Source organism: Aythya fuligula, chromosome 1, assembly GCF_009819795.1.
Source record: "Aythya fuligula isolate bAytFul2 chromosome 1, bAytFul2.pri, whole genome shotgun sequence".
In the NCBI taxonomy this organism is placed as follows: Eukaryota; Metazoa; Chordata; class Aves; order Anseriformes; family Anatidae; genus Aythya; species Aythya fuligula.
This window is the reverse complement of record NC_045559.1, coordinates 78,289,846-78,307,345: the sequence shown is the minus strand read 5'-3', so window position 1 is coordinate 78,307,345 and position 17,500 is coordinate 78,289,846. Positions and strand designations below refer to the sequence as shown.

Below are 17,500 nucleotides of genomic sequence, written 5' to 3'. Positions count from 1 at the left end.
GATATAGTGGAATTTCCCATTCATTATTGCATTTGAAGTTCAGACATGACAAAGCACTGGGGAATGTACATTTGGGAAATGTCTGTTAAAAGTATTGTAGAATCTGATTCACTACCTTACTTTTTCTGGATTCTGCCTATACCATGATCCACAATCCCTACCTTAGAAGGCTGAAGAAAGAAACAAACCTTAGCGGCTCCCCTCCTTCCTTTCTTCTGCTTCTGGGACATGCGCCCTCATGTTCCAGCCTTTCTTCCCTGTTCCCTAGCCCCTGCTTCTCAGAAATTGCTAATAAATTGCTGCTTCATATACACCGTGTACCATCACAGTCACACTGAAGTTTGCAATTTAGCCTTCAAGGATCTGCTGCAATATGCAGCCACAGCTAATTTTTTCCTGAACAGAGCTTCAATGTTCTCCTCCTTCATCCTGTCATGCTTTCCAGACATGAATGTATAATCCTGCATCTTTTGGTCAAAGAAACCATCTCACATTTCTCCAGGTAAAAGCCCACTAGCTGTGCCTAGCAGCTGAGTAGCTCTAAAGCCTGGCTCTGGAGAGTTTGCAGAGTTCATGAAATATTTATTTATTTATTTTTTCTTACTCAAAATAGACAACCAAATCTATACACTTTTTCTTTCCCTGATATTCTTACTTTCCCTACAATTTTAAGATTAGTTTTATTTATTTATTTTCCAGAATTTCAACTGCTGGTGGGCAGGGAGGGGGGGGACAATAATTTAAACAAGGGAGACTCATAAACAGAGAAAGGAACATCACTACATTGAAGCAGCAACCTTTGAGATCAACATAATTTCATTGTGCTAATCCCACACAGAAAGTAAAAGCCACATGGGCATGACTATGTCTTGATTATTTGTCCCATCCAGTCCTATGGTCAAGGCATGCCTGACCTGAAAGGTAGTTTAGCGGAAATTTTCCCCTATGTCAGGTGAAACAGAACTTGCTCTGAAATCAATGAATCCACACTCTGACATTAGAACTGAAACATTATATATACCTTAATCATAGAATATCCCGAGTTGGAAGGGACCCACAAGGATCACAGAATGGCCGAGGTTAGAAGCGACCTCTGAAGATCATCTAGTCTAACCCCGCCACTGAGCAGGATCATCACGTTGCGCAGGATGTCATCCAGGTGGGTTTTGAATATCTCCAGAGAAGGAGACTCCACAACCTCTCTGTGCAGCCTGTCCCAGTGCTGTCACCCTCACAGTAAGGAAGTGCCCTTCCATATTCAGCTGGAACCTCCTGTGCTTCAGTTTGTGCCCGTTGCCTCTCATCCTGTCTGTGGCCACAACTGAACAGAGACCAGCTCCATCCTCTTGACAACCTCCCCTAAGACACTTATACATATTGATGAGGTCTCCCTTCAGTATTCTCTTTTCCAGGCAAAGCAGGCCCAATTCTCTCAGCCTGTCCTCCTACAACAAGTGCTCCAGTCCTCTAATCATCTTTGTAGCCCTCCTCTGGGCTCACTGCAGCAGCCCCACGTCCCTCTTTTACTGGGGAGCCCAGAACTGGACACAATACTCCAGTGAGGCCTCACCAGGACTCTGCAGAGGGGCAGGATCACCTCCCTTGACCTGCTGGCAACATTTTTCCAAATGCACCCCAGGATACCGTTGACCTTCTTGACCACAAGGGCACATTGCTGACTCAAGTCCAACTCCTGGTTCCACAAAGAGCCACCCAAAAATCAGACCATATGTCCGAGAGTGTTGTACAAATGCTTCTTGAACTCCATCAAGCTTTGTGCTATGACCAATTGCTTGGGGAGCCTGTTCCAGTACCCAATCACCCTCTTGGTGAAGAACCTTTTCCTAATGTTCAGCCTGAACCTCTCCTGAGGCAGTTGCATGGGGATGTTCATCATCTTAAAGCTTAGAAAAATGGACAAATAATTGAGTTCGCTAGTTATTTCTCCCCTCTCCCCCCAAAACCAGGCCAAAACAGGATTATTCAGCATTTTGGATTTTTTAAAACTGAGAGTAGGTGTAAATATTTACAATTTCAACAAACAGTATGTTTCAAAGGGATATGTCATTTCAGAAAGTTCCCAGAGGACTTCTGCCATATCTTACTGCTCTCAGTGCTGATAAATCATTTTTTAATACTATTGCACATGAATACTGTAAGGAAGACATTCCAGCAAATAAATGTACAGCTCAGGAAAGCAGCAAGGTCATAAACTTGTAAGAGGTCACCTTGTCCCAGGCAGGATCAATTTTACCTAAGTCACCCCCAAGAGATATGCGTACGTCCCCTCCTTAAAAAAAAAAGGCTAGATGGTCATGGCAGATTATTCATGCTACACTGTTCTTAGCCCTTCCTGCTATGTAACTCAAGTGTCACTTACCATACTATGTAACTCAAGTGTCACTGCTTACCATACCTAATACAGACTGTTATAAAAAATGGGCTTCCCAGGAGCAGACAGACTGTTTAGGGAGATTGGTGGTCCTAGACACAGGCTGATGGCTAAGGAAAGTTTACTACTAATAAACCTTTATGGGATGGTCTAGAAAGGTCTGAATAGCAAGATCCTCAAACTCAAGCCCACACTTTTTTTTTAAGAGGAAGAACAACTGTTGCTCAGTCATCTATTACAGTTATAAACACTACATTTCCTTGTATCATGCTCAAAGACCCAGCTTCCACTTCTCTGGCTCTGTTGGCAAGGGATCTGGACAGGTGAAAGGATGAGTTTAAAGTTGTACCTGGCACAGTTCCATGATGATACTGGGAGACAGCTGGGTAGAGGGAGATGCAGAGCGTATCAACACTGGAAGCTGCCAAGTGAGATCTGTTTCATCATATTACTGCCAGGTGTTTTGCACACCTCAAGGAAAAGAAGAGAGACACTTTGGGAAGTGACTTAGAAGGGACAGGCAAACTTTCTAGTTACACAGTGGAGGGGGCCCTGTGCATCTGGTGAGGGAAACAGTTAAGCTTCTGCTTGAAGGCTGGTGCGCTGTAGTGAAAGACATGTCTCTGCAATAAGGATTTCATAGAGATGGAGAGAAAATAATACAAGCCTGTACAACCCGTACCCCAGTACAATGCTGACCATACCTGTAGCAGTCACACAGAGCAAAGCTACATACCAGTAGTTACTTCAGAAATGCCTATGGAGCACTGACAACTTATGCTCCAACTACAAGCCAGCTTGGTTCTCTACCAGAGATGGCCCAGGCGACTCCCAGGAGCTGGGCTGGCTAACATAAACTTTCAATTAATTTATGCAAACAGTGCAAAGCAATACAGGTGATGCTGGGTGCAAACTGGAATGTGGAGAGGGTGCAAGAAACTGCACACCAGTGTGAAAACAAAGGGCTAGTACTTGGTTGTACTGCAGCAGGGAGCACACAATTTGAGAGGGGAAGGGTGAAGAAGGTGTCCAACTAAACAAAATGGGAGAGCAGTGAAAGCACTAGTGAACAAAGCAAATCCAACAGATTTCCCAGACTAAAGAAAACCCTGTTAGTATCACACTTCCTTTTAGCGTGGGTCAATTCACCTGGACAGGGATGACAAACTCTTCTGGTTTTAAATAGAAAGTACCTCATCCTCCTTCCCCGCCTCCTCCACCAAACAAAAAAAGGAGAAATGACAAGTGCTATCAAGCACAGACAAGCCCTTCAGTTAGCCAGGAAACAAGGTGCAATACCTCCACAGAATTAAGTAGAGCGCTAATCCCAAGAAAACCCAGAGTTAGACAAGCCCAGAGACCCTCCTCCTGCCAAACCAGGGACGAGCCCAGCCTTCCATACCCTCCTTGCCTTCCCCTGGTGGAGGAGCTGGGTGCGCTCCCCTGCTGGCTCCCCCCACCATGGGCCCCAGCGGCTGCGCTAGGGCAGAGCAGTGGGAGCACAAGGCGTACACACCCATGCTGTTGTAAACACCCTCCCGGCTGAGAAAGCCCTGCCCTGCAATTACAGGCCTCTCGACTGGAGCTGCACCAACACGCGCTGCCAGTTGGGTTGTGTGCTAGGCCCATCGGAGGCCCCGAGCCCTGCTGTGTCTCCTTTAGGGTGGCTGGAGACCCTGAAGGGTGGTGGCCGGGTGCTTGGGCTGTCACACAGTTCAGATACATTTCCAAAGGAGTCAGGATGACAGAGTGATGAGCAGAGATGACTGCTCAGAGTCTGCCTTCTTCCACATAAAATCCAGAGCTACCTGCGTTGGAAAACTGCCACCAGAGCTGCCACCTCTACCTGGAGGCCACACCATCCTTCCATTTGGTCAGGCGCTCAGGAGAGGACTCACTACAGCACCCAGGGCTGGGCTAGCACAAAGCCTGCCCCACCACAAGGCTCTACTTTTATTGTGCCCAGGAAGGCACCCATATAGCCACTCCATGTCATGCACTGATGAGTTTTCTCCGCTCAATTCCCCCATCGTGTATGAGAGGCCCTACTGCACGTGTGCCTTGGGGTGGGGGAAGCATGCCAGGCCACCACTCTCAGTTCTATCACTGAACAGCCTGTTAAGAGAGGTGAAGTAGTGGGGTCAAAACTCCTGAGCTCAGGAGAAGATTACACAGGGTGCACTAGAGATAAGAATGAAGGAGGAAAATAACATTACTTAGAGATGGTTTTAAGGGTATGAAGAGCTGGCTTGGAGCTTGCCAGAGGAAGGAACATAAAGAATAAGAGAGGTAATACAATAAGCATGAAGCAAAATAATGTACAGTTTACTGCTGTGCTAAAAAAGCCTACATGCTATTAGTACCCTGGAAAATAGCTGCCACCTCTATGTTTTGGGCAGAGGGTTAAAAAATGAACCTGTCAATGGTATCTGATCTCCTGGAAAATACATCTGAGCTGCTGCTGAACTTCAGTGAAGTGAATAAGACTTCCCTGGCACACAGATGCAAAGAGGTTGCTGACTTTTAACACTCCCAGTAGCATCCCACAATTTTCCACTACTAGTAATCACACTCAAGATACACTGAGCATATTAATTATCAAATGATTCACTAACTGACAGAAGAAGGATACTCATCATACATTTCTTGCCACTTAAATTAATTATAATACTTAGTGTTAAATCAAAAAAAATACCAAAGAAATAAAATTAGTAGTACAAAATTTCACCTCAGAAATAGCTGCTGAACATTTGCCAAACAGTGAATGAAGCCCACAGCTTGGATTAAACACTGTATTTCTCAGGGAGGCAACAAAAATGGTTCAGTCTTAAGATAAATGGGGCCACCTGTATATCAGGAAAATTGGTTCATTTTAAGCAGAGCTTAAGTTTTATATTCATAAAAGCAATGGATAAGCTTTGATGTTTTGCAGTCTTCTAGTACAGGAACAGCATGCAATGCTCACTGCTGTAGCTTAGAATGACAGTTGATACTACTGGACTGATAGAGGAAGAATTCCCCCAGTGAAAGGAATGTACAGAGTCACTGCTGGCTGCTCTATGCAGGACTCTACAAACTTCGGGGATAGACAGACAACTGACATAAACATCTGGAGCCAAAAGGAAGCACAGACATCTGAGATGTATGCTATGATATACAGTCTTGTCTGCTAGAGGCACGCTACATCCACTCCTGGACATAAGGTTTGCTACAAGCTAGAGTAGTTCCCAGTTTCTCTTTAAACTAAGTAATTCAGGATGTAGATGGTAGAGATTCTCCAGCTAGCTGCAGAAATTTCAGTCTTTTACTGTGCTACAGAAACATGAGCCAGAATCCCACGCTGCTGTTTTTGAGTCTCAGATTAAAGAATGCTAATGTTTGCACCAAACCATTTTGACAGATGCAAATGCCATTAAAATATCAAAGGATCTGGAAACACACTTGAAAGCTTGGCCTTGCCCAGACTGCTCAGTGGAACCATTGCTGAGCACAGCTGTTGTCATGTTACCTGTATGAGTCCTGAGCACAGTTAAGCTATACGGACAGATAAGGATGAACAATATTCAGCAGACTGAACTGAACAAACTGTCCTCCCCTGCAGAAAGGTCCTCCTAAGTTATCCCATCTGATGTTCTTGGCGAACACTTGATATACCCTCTTTAACAGCTGGATCAAGTTCCATCTAGAAAACAGTACGATTTCTTCTTTCTAGTAGCAATAGCTGTCAGATCCCTACAGAATGGAAAATACAAAGTTGAAACATTTTAGCAGTACAGGAGGACTGTAATCTATACAGCAAAACACACCCTGCCATGAAGGTACTGGTTAAATATTTTTGTCTCAATATAAGTGAAGCATATCCCATGCAACGGAAACAGTTCCTAGTAATAGCAACAAAACTGCACTGGTACCTCAGACCACACTGACAACTACCAGCACAAATTCATCACCCACGGCTGGCACACCTACAGTAAAAACCTGTGCAGGTATCTGGCTTCAACACTGGTAGTACCATCAACTGACAATATGAATAAAATATTGTGGTACCAACATATCACGAGATAGCAACTAAAAGAATTAAAAAAAATAATAATCTTGAACTCATTTGCCCTCATTTTGTGCCTTCAGAATGCATGCTTCCAGATGTTTCCAGCCTTAGTTCACCACAGCATTTTTAGTTATCTTACGAGTCCAGTAATGAGATTGGTGAAAAAAATGTGGAAAAAAAATCTTATGAGGCTTGAATCATAATCAAAAATATTTTGTAATATTGCAATAATGGCATGGCTTTGTACTGAAAGCTGCAGCTAAAGAGAAAAGAAGTCCATCCAAAGGGGATATAGAGATGTGTGTGGGGAAAACAGGTTTTCATAAACCCCTCCCCTAAGCTTGCTTTTCAGGGAATGAACTATTGTTTCCTGGAAATTAAATTGGTGAACTTAGATCGAAGAAGCACAGTGAGACGTGTTTGCTATTGAGAGCAAAAACTATTAGATATAAATAAAAAGCTATAAGCAATGTAAATGTGGGAAAGCACCAGTGAGGACCCCTTCGCTCTCCCAGTGGAAAAATAGCTTCACACACCCAAAGCCACAGGAATTGTGTGGGTGCTGAATAGGAAGGTACTAATGCAAACACATGGAAAACTTCTTACTCACAGCGTAATGCCTGCATGTCCAACTGGCAAAGGTTTATTGTGTGTATCACAATATTTTCTGTTTTTCATATGGTCCCACTTCCTAGAATCATGTGGTTATGTGAGAATTTTGGCTTACAATTAAGAAAAATATATGTCTGGCCTTTATGGGTGTGGAAAGACCTGAAAAAAAAAACACACATATGGCTTAAAAAATTAGATCTTGCTGTATGGGTTTATCTCAGTCTTTTAAACCAACATGTTAAACCTTAATTCCTGACTAATCAGAGCAAGAACAAGTCCCCCCTTCCCCTCTAAACTGATTACTGTTTTTCAGCAGTTCACACCAAAGACAGTGAACTCATTTGCAAAGTACTTCAATCTGATCCAGTAAACTATGTATACCAGACTGGCAGTAAAATATGCTGTGGTATACCTGGGTTAACAGAGATGAATAATTAAATTCATCAGACCAAATTTAGGTATTTGCAGATTTTCTGTAGCATTCTTGTATTTACAGTCCAGTCCTAAGGTGCTGTAGAGCTCCTTTAATTCCTTCTGCTGTTGCTAACTGTACAGACTAGTCAACACCAGCTGGAATCAGGTCCTAATAAATTTAGATTAGGACTTGACGTGACACCCTGAAATACAGAACAGATTAAGAAGTAAGAGGAGGGAAAAGGTAAAAATACCTAGTTCCCAGTCAGATCGACCCCCTGAAGTAGCTGTACATGCAGATATACAAGCCTCAGCAGCAACTGTGAGGCATGGATAGGAACAAGTGGCTAGGTGAGGGCCTGGAGAGTTGGAAAGCAGAAACCTGGACCCCAAAACTCAAGTTATAGTGAAACCAGGATCTACAAGCAAGTCCCAAATGCTCCATCATAGCCGTCTTGCTGAACATGACTGCTAAGTGCTCAAAACTAAGGAACAGGTGTACAATAGGGAGTGGACAAAAATTAAAAGTATGGGAGCATGGAAGTTTTACATTTCCACTGTTCTCCCTCTGCTAGCAATGTTTTTTTTTTTTGCTAGTTTCATGTTTGAAGCATGCAACATATGAAGCCAGACAGATCTAATCAGATTTACAACCATTTTCAAAGGAGAAGTTATTTTAGACTTCAACATTTCTTTATCTTCTTGTTGCTGCATATTGTACCCCCTGGACCCAAACATAGCTCTTTCTCTCCTCAATAAAGGACTACATCTAAATGAATATTGTGTGGAAGGTAGATCAACTCAAAGGAGCCCCCTGCGAGCACTGTGAAAAACAAGGAACAGCAACAACAACAAAAAAAGATGCTAGGAAAAGTCCTGCAAACTTCCTCAAACCTCTGCAAAGTCTAGCATGGAAACCTTCCATTTGGAAAGAGAGAGGGAAGGCAATTTTTGTGGAGTTTTCTTTCAAAATGAACAGGAAAAAGTTATATTAAGCAGCGTTTTAAATGGTATAAGTGATATACATCAGTGTTATGAAATGCTTTTTATAACTATTTTCACCAATTACCATTACCTTAGTTCAAAATTTATAGTAGTAATTACAGCTCACAATGCTTTGGTTAAAATTTAGCATTAGCTTCTAGTATTTTAATTAATGCAGCATGGTATAAAAAACAAAAACTGTAGAGCCTCACAGGTACAACTTTAAAAATGAGGAATACCGTGACCAGATCGACAATGCTGATGATCTGTTTCAGCAATATTTCCCCTTGTTTGTCAATTAACAAAAAATACCCCCACACGCTTTCACATGCAGCACAACTCCAACTCTATATTATTTTACAGCACAGAATTTATACAAGCTTAGAAATATCACTAGCTTCTCTATCATGTACTAATTACAGTATTTTTCCTCCTTTAATAATTAAGAGTTTCAACAAATAAGAACAATTGCAGATTCTTCCCTCATTTACATTTTTCTGCATAATAATGAGGGGGCAGGGTCTGTTTTACATCATCACCTTTCAAGATCTCCTATAATAGTACGCTTTTACAACTCCATGGCTCTTCAGGTATTATCGGAACAACTAAAATCCTCAGGTGGCCTTTTGGCAAACTTTTCGACTCTTGACTGGCCTCCAGTCTCTTTCCTTAGCCTCGTGGCACATAGAACTGCCTCTTTCTCCTCCCAGGCCACACCCAATCAAAAGGAGATACAGAGGAGTAAAATGAGTACTGTGCCTTAAATTCACCCCAAGCTCATGACTTCAGTATGCCAGCGAGAAATTAGAACATAAGACAATTCACTTCCTAACAGTCATCATGACTAATGGTGTAATAGTCTTGATATGATTTCCTCTAGCTCTTTTATGACACGATCACACAATAATGTCAAACTAAGGAATGCAAACTCCTTGATATGCTTGCATACACCAACCTACGCAAGCGTGCATACTATATTCTAATTGGGGTACTGCATACTTTAGTATGAATGAGGAACTTCCCCTGGGAAGTTACAGGCAGCAGTTAAATGAAATCAAAGATTCAGCTCACTGCCTTTCCCATTACCTGCAACACGCTTTGATCAGCAGGGCATAAATAAACACATAAACATCCCATCTCTCCCAAGTTCAATTAGATACAGCAGAGTTCAGCTTCACAGGCAGCTTTCAGTCATGACTCCTGACAATGCCCACCAGACTCACCTACACAAGTTTATCAAACTTGGCACATGGCAAACTGCTTTGCTGCACGTAGGAGTCACTAAAGGCAATAGCAAAGTGTGCAGTTAGGTATGAGTATTCGAGTTTGGGAAAGCTAAGAACTACAGGGGTGCTTGATGGGGGAAGGATTGGGAGGGTACAAGAAAAGAGGGTGGGGGAGTCCATGAACTGTGCTGATGAGGGAGGGAGGAGTCAGAGCTCTCTTCCCAAAGGCACTCCCATACTGAAAAAGGGTCTTCCATCTTTCCTCTGCCAGACTTGGTGAACCTGGCTTTAAGCACGAATCTTTGATAACTGTTACTGAACCCAACACCTGCCCTCTCCCATACGTCACAGCAGACTGGCCAGGCAGGGGCACAAGGCAAGCAATTTTTGCAAGGTCCCCTCCCAGCAGGGCACAATGAAAACAACCGAAGACAAGACAAGGGAGGTTTGCCCTTGCAGTGGGCTTAGCAAGAGGCCAAGGCAGCAGTCCTTGCCTAGGAGGGGCTGCAAAGCAGGACAGGGGGGTTTAACAACCCCAGTCCTACGCGTGTTTCACAGGTAATGGCTTTGTCTTTGCTTGGTGTCAGATTCAGCAGAGCTAACAATTGTATCTGGCTATGACTCCCTGCCACGGGGCTGAAGAACAGTGACACGTCATGATGTGGCAAATCAATCCTGTCACTCTTATACACAAGAGGTATGACAGGTCATTGTAGGTCTGCGCTCAAGAAACAATCATGGTAGAGAAGGTGTGATCACAGCTGTACCTACAGCAGGAATTATCAGCATTACTATTTTTGTCTGAAATAAGGGAACACCCTGCACTCCAAACGTTTGTATACTCCTACTCTGCTAGCATTTACCCTAACAGAAGGTGATAAAGATGCACCTATAAGACTGCTGTTTCAAGTTGGGCCTCTGCTAACAGTCACAGCTCGTGAATGATTGTGGTCACGCAGAAATTTCAAGCTAATGGGTCCACAAAGAATGACTGTGAACACCAGTAACATAATACAGGCTGAAACAAAAATGTGTACATTAGGATAGCAAGACCTCTCCCTCCTGCAGTTCCCCACTGCTGCCATTCATTAAAGAAAGGATCTACAAATGGCTTAAATGATAAGCAATTTTTTCAAGGCAAGGAAGCACCTTTACTCCTGGACCTCCTCCTGCATGAATCCGAATTCTGGCTCTTTGGCTAGCAGTTTCTGCTTGTCTGAGGGTCATCTCTGTAGCCAAGGTAACAGTAACCCCTCCTACCTCAAGACATACTCTGAGGGTTAGTCAGTGAACATCTGCTCAGAGCACCCAACATGCAAAGCCCTGTTAGAAACTATGGATCTGACTGCAACTATAAGAAAAGTCTTACTCAAACAATCCCTTCACGAATAAAAGTGCACTAACTGTCCATACTGTTCCTTCACTGTGTCTTTTGCCTCCGAGTTCTTCAAGATACAAGACATGTTCCTAAAATATTTTCCTTTTGTGCTGCAGAAATGCTTAGTACACACAACAGATACAATTTTCACACATGGTGTACCAAATTAGTTGTTTCAGCTCATTCTTCTGGATCACTGTTAGCTTTGTATCACACCTGTGCTATACCCATCTCACAGCCCAGTCAATGAAAGAACCTGCTCCACAACCTTACATATGTCAGGTATCCACAGTTGCCTATTTCTCAGCATGTCCACATTCACATGAGTCCTTTTCTATAATTCCGACAATTTTATGAACTTAGGACACATGGCATCAGACATTTCTTCCTATATAAGCCCAAAGCAAGTATCTCCACCAAACTGTTCTTGAAAACCAAATCTTTACAACAAGTGCTTGAAATTAGGTGCATAGGTCAGGCCTCACCTATCCACACACTAATTTATTTATTTTTAAAATCTCTTGTTCAAGACAAAGGAAGTTTGGGTGGTTGTTTTTTTTAGCCTTCTGCTTTAGGAACTTTCAGGTTACTCTTACGTCCCATTTCAAGCCTTCCCCTACAATCAAGACAGCTAGAGGATTTCTTGGATGAAAAAATAAAACAAAACACCACCAAAATCCAACGCTTCCCCTTCCACTGTTACTCTCACAGTCTGTTAATTCTGAAGCTGTGGTTTTAAGAAGCCCACAGACAGAATTACTTGCGATAAAAAGAAGAAAAAAAAAGTTGGCAACATTGAAATTGTTCAATCAGGCTATGCTTATCTAACTGTTTCTGAATGGATCCAGGTGCTTAATTTTAGGAACCTGTTCTTAAACTCTTGACTCAGGATTACTGCTTACCTTCAGCACAAAATTGCAATTCTACCAGGTACTCTGACAACTATTCCAAGACAGCATATTACTGAAATAATAATATATATTGGAGAGTTCTTCTGTGTCATAACACTGTTTACAAACTGGAGAAATTCAGCTTTATTTTCAGTATTACATGGGATAACAAAGTAAAAACAAGCAAACAGAACACAGCTGATACTTTTGCACATGCTTGCCTCAACACTTCTGTATTTGGCTCCTACATCCGTTAGTACCACTTCCCCACCCAAAAAATGCACTTTGTTCACTCTTTTCCATTGTCATAATCAAACTTTGAGTAATGCTGCCTTTTAAATCAACTTATAAAATGAAACATACTAGTAAAACATATTTTTCAGGGCAGAATTGCCTTGCTGAACTTGAGATTTCTATTAATGACAGTTTTCAGTGCACATGCGATCCATTAAATCTACCACTTTCTTGTTAAGCTTTTTTCCTTAAAGCTATTTTGCTATGACTATTAAAGAGCTAGATTTGTTCCATTTTCCCACTTTTACACTCCAATGTGTATTCTCATGCCTTTGATATCACTATTATTATACACTTAGCACCCAAACAGGAAAACATGATGCTGCATATAGAACTAAGGGAAAGGCCTCTAATATGTCAGATAATGCCCACTGGGCAACTCAGCTGCCGTTTTTCCACACACGCAGCCACAATTTTAGGCAGCTTTTTATGGCCGGACTCTCCCTTGTGACTTGTCACAGCACACACTATGGTGACATAATTGGCATGCCTAGCCTTGCTCTTCCAGCAAAAGACACAGTCATTGCTCCAACTTACATGTATGTTCAAGTTGCTCATGCTCTTTTCCCTGCACCTCTCAAGAAGGAAACAGCTTGTTTTACTCACTGTGCAGAACAATAAGGTGGATGACACAAGGAATGCCAGAGGAAGGCCGCCTTCCCTGATGGCACAGGACAGACAGATGGATACGAGCCCCGTAGCAAGACAGCAGAAGTACCCACAGTTGAGGAAGAGAGTGACAGTGCAGTAATGTATTCCCTGCCATTCAACACAGGGCCAGATAGACAGTGTTAAAAAGGCACTGGGTGGCTTGGGGAGGCCATGTACCAGTCTCTCTAGATCACTTGTGCTTTTACGGAAATAAAGAAACCCACAATTTACTATCAAAATAGTACTCCCACTTTTCACCTGTCTTCCCACAACATCCTCTCTCTGTCCCCCACGTGTTTTTCACAACATAGGATCCTAAAAGGGCTGTGCACTGTACTGCAGCCTTCTCAGTGCTACCCCCCTCTCCCCAGTCCACTGCCCATCCTGAGCCTCTTCTTACATACTTTTTCAAGAGAAAACACCTTTCCTTGGGGAGATGCAGAAAGGGAGAGAGAAATGTATCGCTAAAAAGACCCATCAGATCCATCAGCTAGAGTGTACTTAGGCTTAAGCCTGAAATACTTCCATGTGCAAAGCAAGTTACAGAAAAATAGATGCAGAGAGGCAGCAGACAACAGGAAGATTTACTTGAGCCATGTACAATACCAACAATCAGGACCTAACCCTTGTTGTTCTGAATATTGTGCAGTGAGACACCTTCCCTCTCCTGCAGGGCTGGAACATCTGTTCTTCTGTAAATCCAGAGGCGAAACAGACACACGCCACACCTTCTCAACTTTGCTGCTATGCAATCTGACAGTCCTCACCTGTAAACAGATAGTGATCTCTGAGCGCTTTAGAAAGGAAGCTGGTTCAAATGTTGCAGCTAGATTACATTTCACAGGGTTAGAGTTACCCTCAGACACCTGCACTATGGAATATCTACAGTACAATTTGTGTGTACAAACAGCAGCCTAGGCTTAACCCATGCCAGAAGGATTTTGCTTACAGCCCAGTCCCACTAAAGACATAGCTGTGGCATCAGAGCTTTGCTAGACACCAGCATGACTGGAACATCCTTCCTTCTCCTGTGAAATGAAACATACCAGAAGAAGTGTACTCTTACTAGTGTACCCTTACAAAGTTTCCACTAGCACCTCCTGGCAGGGCAGGAAAATGTAACAAAGATGTAAGGGTCTAGTTAAAAAATATGCTATTCAAAGAACATTTGCGGGCACTTTTGATCATCAGACCTGTCATTTTTTTGTGAATATAAAAGGTATATACTATAAAACTTACATACACTGATTTTTTGTAGCTTCTCAGCAATGCTGAGGGCAAGGCACCCCTGCTCCCATTAGTCTGTATGTGTTAGCTTAAGGCTGGTTTGTGGATCTATCATTACGTGCATATGCAAGCATACCCATTACACCACCTTGTGGCAGCTGCGAACGGCCGTGTCCAAGAGGTTACAGGTCTGCTCCCAGCCCACCTCAGGCCTTGCGCCACACGTCAGCTGATAATCTCAGGGCTTCTGCGACCTAAAACAATCCTACCTGACATCCTGACATGACCACGATCTTCTGCTCCCTCAGGCAGAGACACTTCCTGCTTTGGACTGAGGAGAATTTCACATATCCTTTAACAGTCTTCTGTAAACAGGTCCAGTGGTCATTTCCTTTCTGCCTCCCATATACTCAGTATTTTGAGACTTTTTTATTTTTTTTGGGGGGGGGGGGGGGTGGGGAGGAAGCACCGTTTGTGAAGAGTATGCTCTTCAATCTTGTGTACCAATTTTTCCACTGATATGTCAGTGCACCAATAAGGCCAGTTCCCACACACTGGGAATTTACAAGCACCTAAATGTTTGATTTGAGACTACAAAAAGTTAGTGCAACATCTGAATATTTTCGTGGCTCTAGTCATCACATACTTCTACATGACTTACTGCAAAGAGGATACAGTCTCGGGAAGTTAACTTATGGCCAACTCTGCTTTAATGCAGTATTTTCTGAGCAGCAGGTTCACGTGTTTCCTCCCACTCCAGTTCACTTTTTGTATACTATCCAATTACAGTTTCTATAGCCACTCCACCTCAACCTCTTCTCACATCAAAACACCCTCTATTTTGTATATATCTACATATGCCTGTCTATTTACATACACATGTCAGGGTAAGCACCTTTCCCCTTTCTACATTTTTCCCACTATCAAAACCAATATTTTTCCCATTGACTTAGCACTGAACTCTCACTAAAGCCATAGGGACTTCTTCTTTATCATCATCTAGCTGTAATCCAACCCCTGAACTGTGAGCTCAAACCCAGTCTTCGCTACAGGCTCTGCTCTACATCCCCTGCAATATGCAGCACTGCATTTGATGGAACAGTGTTTAAAACAGTTTCCTGGGACAAAACCCATTCCCCATCTCTTATTTCCACCAGAAGATCAAGAAATCTGGAATCATTAAGAAATCTTCAATAGAAGAGATCAAGATAATGAAGCTTTCCCAAAACAGGTACCTTACCCGCTTAGGCATTGGAAACCACTGAAAACTTCACATCTAGAATAAACAATGCATTAGCAACCAACTTTTTTGCACTCTTTAAGCTTTCACAGGTATCAATACATCACAGCCAAGGCACAGACCTTCTTTGCATGTTACATGCTCTTTCCCACACATGCTTCTTGACTATAGACCTGAAATGAGCTGACCTAAACACAGGCTTGACGACACCCAGAGTTCTTCCAAGTCAAGTAACTGAGTTAACCTGGTGTAATGAGTAAATCTGGGCAGCCGTTCCCACACACCTGCTTTAAAAGGAATATTTTTTAAAAATTAGCTTCTATGAAGGTTTAAGGTAAGGTGTGTTTGTGACAATTACTGTACCTCAAGTCTTAGTTTCATCTGTCATAGATGAAACTACTTTAAGCCTGTCATAAGCTGACATGGTCCCATCACCTGCCCTCCTTATTCCCACCCCCACGCTGCCCTTTCTCTTCTGACATATATCCACACATGTGGCCTCACAACAGGCCAGGCTGGGAAACTGACATGGATGACAAAGGGTAGGCACAACAGCTTCTTTCAATGGCAGTGCCAGCTGAGAGGATTTGTGCAACCACAGCCTGTTTACCTCAGCACAGAAATATAAGGACTAAATGTATGATTCCCTCTTGCATCTAATCCAGCACAGGGATGGGCTGTTATCTCCATGTCTCTCATGTCCAGCTGCAAGCTGTCCTTCTGCATCAGACCTAGCACTACCTGGCCACTAAGACATTTTTTTTTGTTTGGGGAAGGAGGTTAATTTTCAGTTGGAGAAATGATTGAACTGATTCATTCCTGCTCAATCACTAGATCTGATACAAAGGAAGCACCAGGAGCTCATAGGCAGGACTGGATGAGAGGAACTGGATCAGTCTTTCAGAAGTAGCCTGTAGTTAAACTGGACTAAACACCAAATGAAGCCACAATCCAAACAATTAAAGTTATTCAATCCCACTTCTCTGAAATCCCCATCTCAGCACAGTCTCCACAGCCATAAGCACTTAGCTGTCACTCTAAATCACACCAGGCATTCCATGACTACAGTTCCACGATTGTCTATTGCCAGAAGTAAGAGGTTATCACGGATAACAGCTGTAAACTTGCAATACAATAGGCCAGCTTTTGCTGGAATGTGTCATCCTGGCAGCAGCAGGCTCTTTAACCTGGCACAAAGATTTGTAGCAAGACTTTGTGGTTAGAAACCAGGCTGGACAGATTCAGATAAGAAATTAGTGAGGGTAATCAGCCATTGGAATAATTTACCTGGAGAACCAGTGTAGACAAGATATCACTTGATATCTTGAAATCAAGACTGGGTACTTTTCTAATACAAGTTTGAATCTGATGCAGTGATAACCAGCTGCGAATGTAAATACCTGACAGGGGTCAGAGTACAGTATCTGCCCCCTAATGCTGATAGTATGAACATCCACCGTCCAATCACCTTGCAGAAGAGGGAGACAATTTCTCTCTGTATGGCCCAAGTGCTGGAACAGTGGAGCACAGCTATACTTGCACTGAAGTCACTTCTAAGTACTTCATTAAATGATACAACAGGAGTTCAGTGAGGAGCTGCAGAGTTGAAAAGAATTAAAAATTTATCAGGTACAACTATTAAAATAAACTATCTATAATGTAGCTGAACAGTACCCAGTAAGCAAACATCAAGTTGGCGAGATACCAGATGACAGAAAGGATAATACTCTTAGAATCAAATATTCATGGGGTATCCAATTATGAATTTGAATTCCCTTACCAACAATTCCTGAAATTTTGCCTGGAATAGCCGTGGAGACCGAACATAATTTACATGAATACAAACTGAATAAATCAGCCCATTTTAAACCAGACTTCAGTCTATTAAAACAAAGGCCATAGCAAACTGTGGCTCTTTACCTCTAGAAGGCATTTGAAAAAAACAATCTGTAAGAAAGGAGAGGACTCAAGGAACAAAACCAAGAATATCCATCTAAATTTAGCAGGATGAAGTAAAACAAGACCCAGGGAATGGCTCCTACCAGCAAAGTCTTTCAGGATGTAGGAGAGATCTCCAGAGGAAGCACCCAAGTCCCACTGTTTCAGACAGCGGGAACGGGAGGGCTTCAGCAGGAGCACCAAGC

General features: G+C 42.7%; 1 protein-coding gene across 1 annotated transcript in view; it reads right to left on the bottom strand.

The window, feature by feature from the left end:
- ARHGEF5 (Rho guanine nucleotide exchange factor 5) overlaps positions 1-17,500 on the bottom strand; it is a 36,090-nt gene that overhangs the window by 17,224 nt on the left and 1,366 nt on the right. The window lies entirely within an intron of this gene.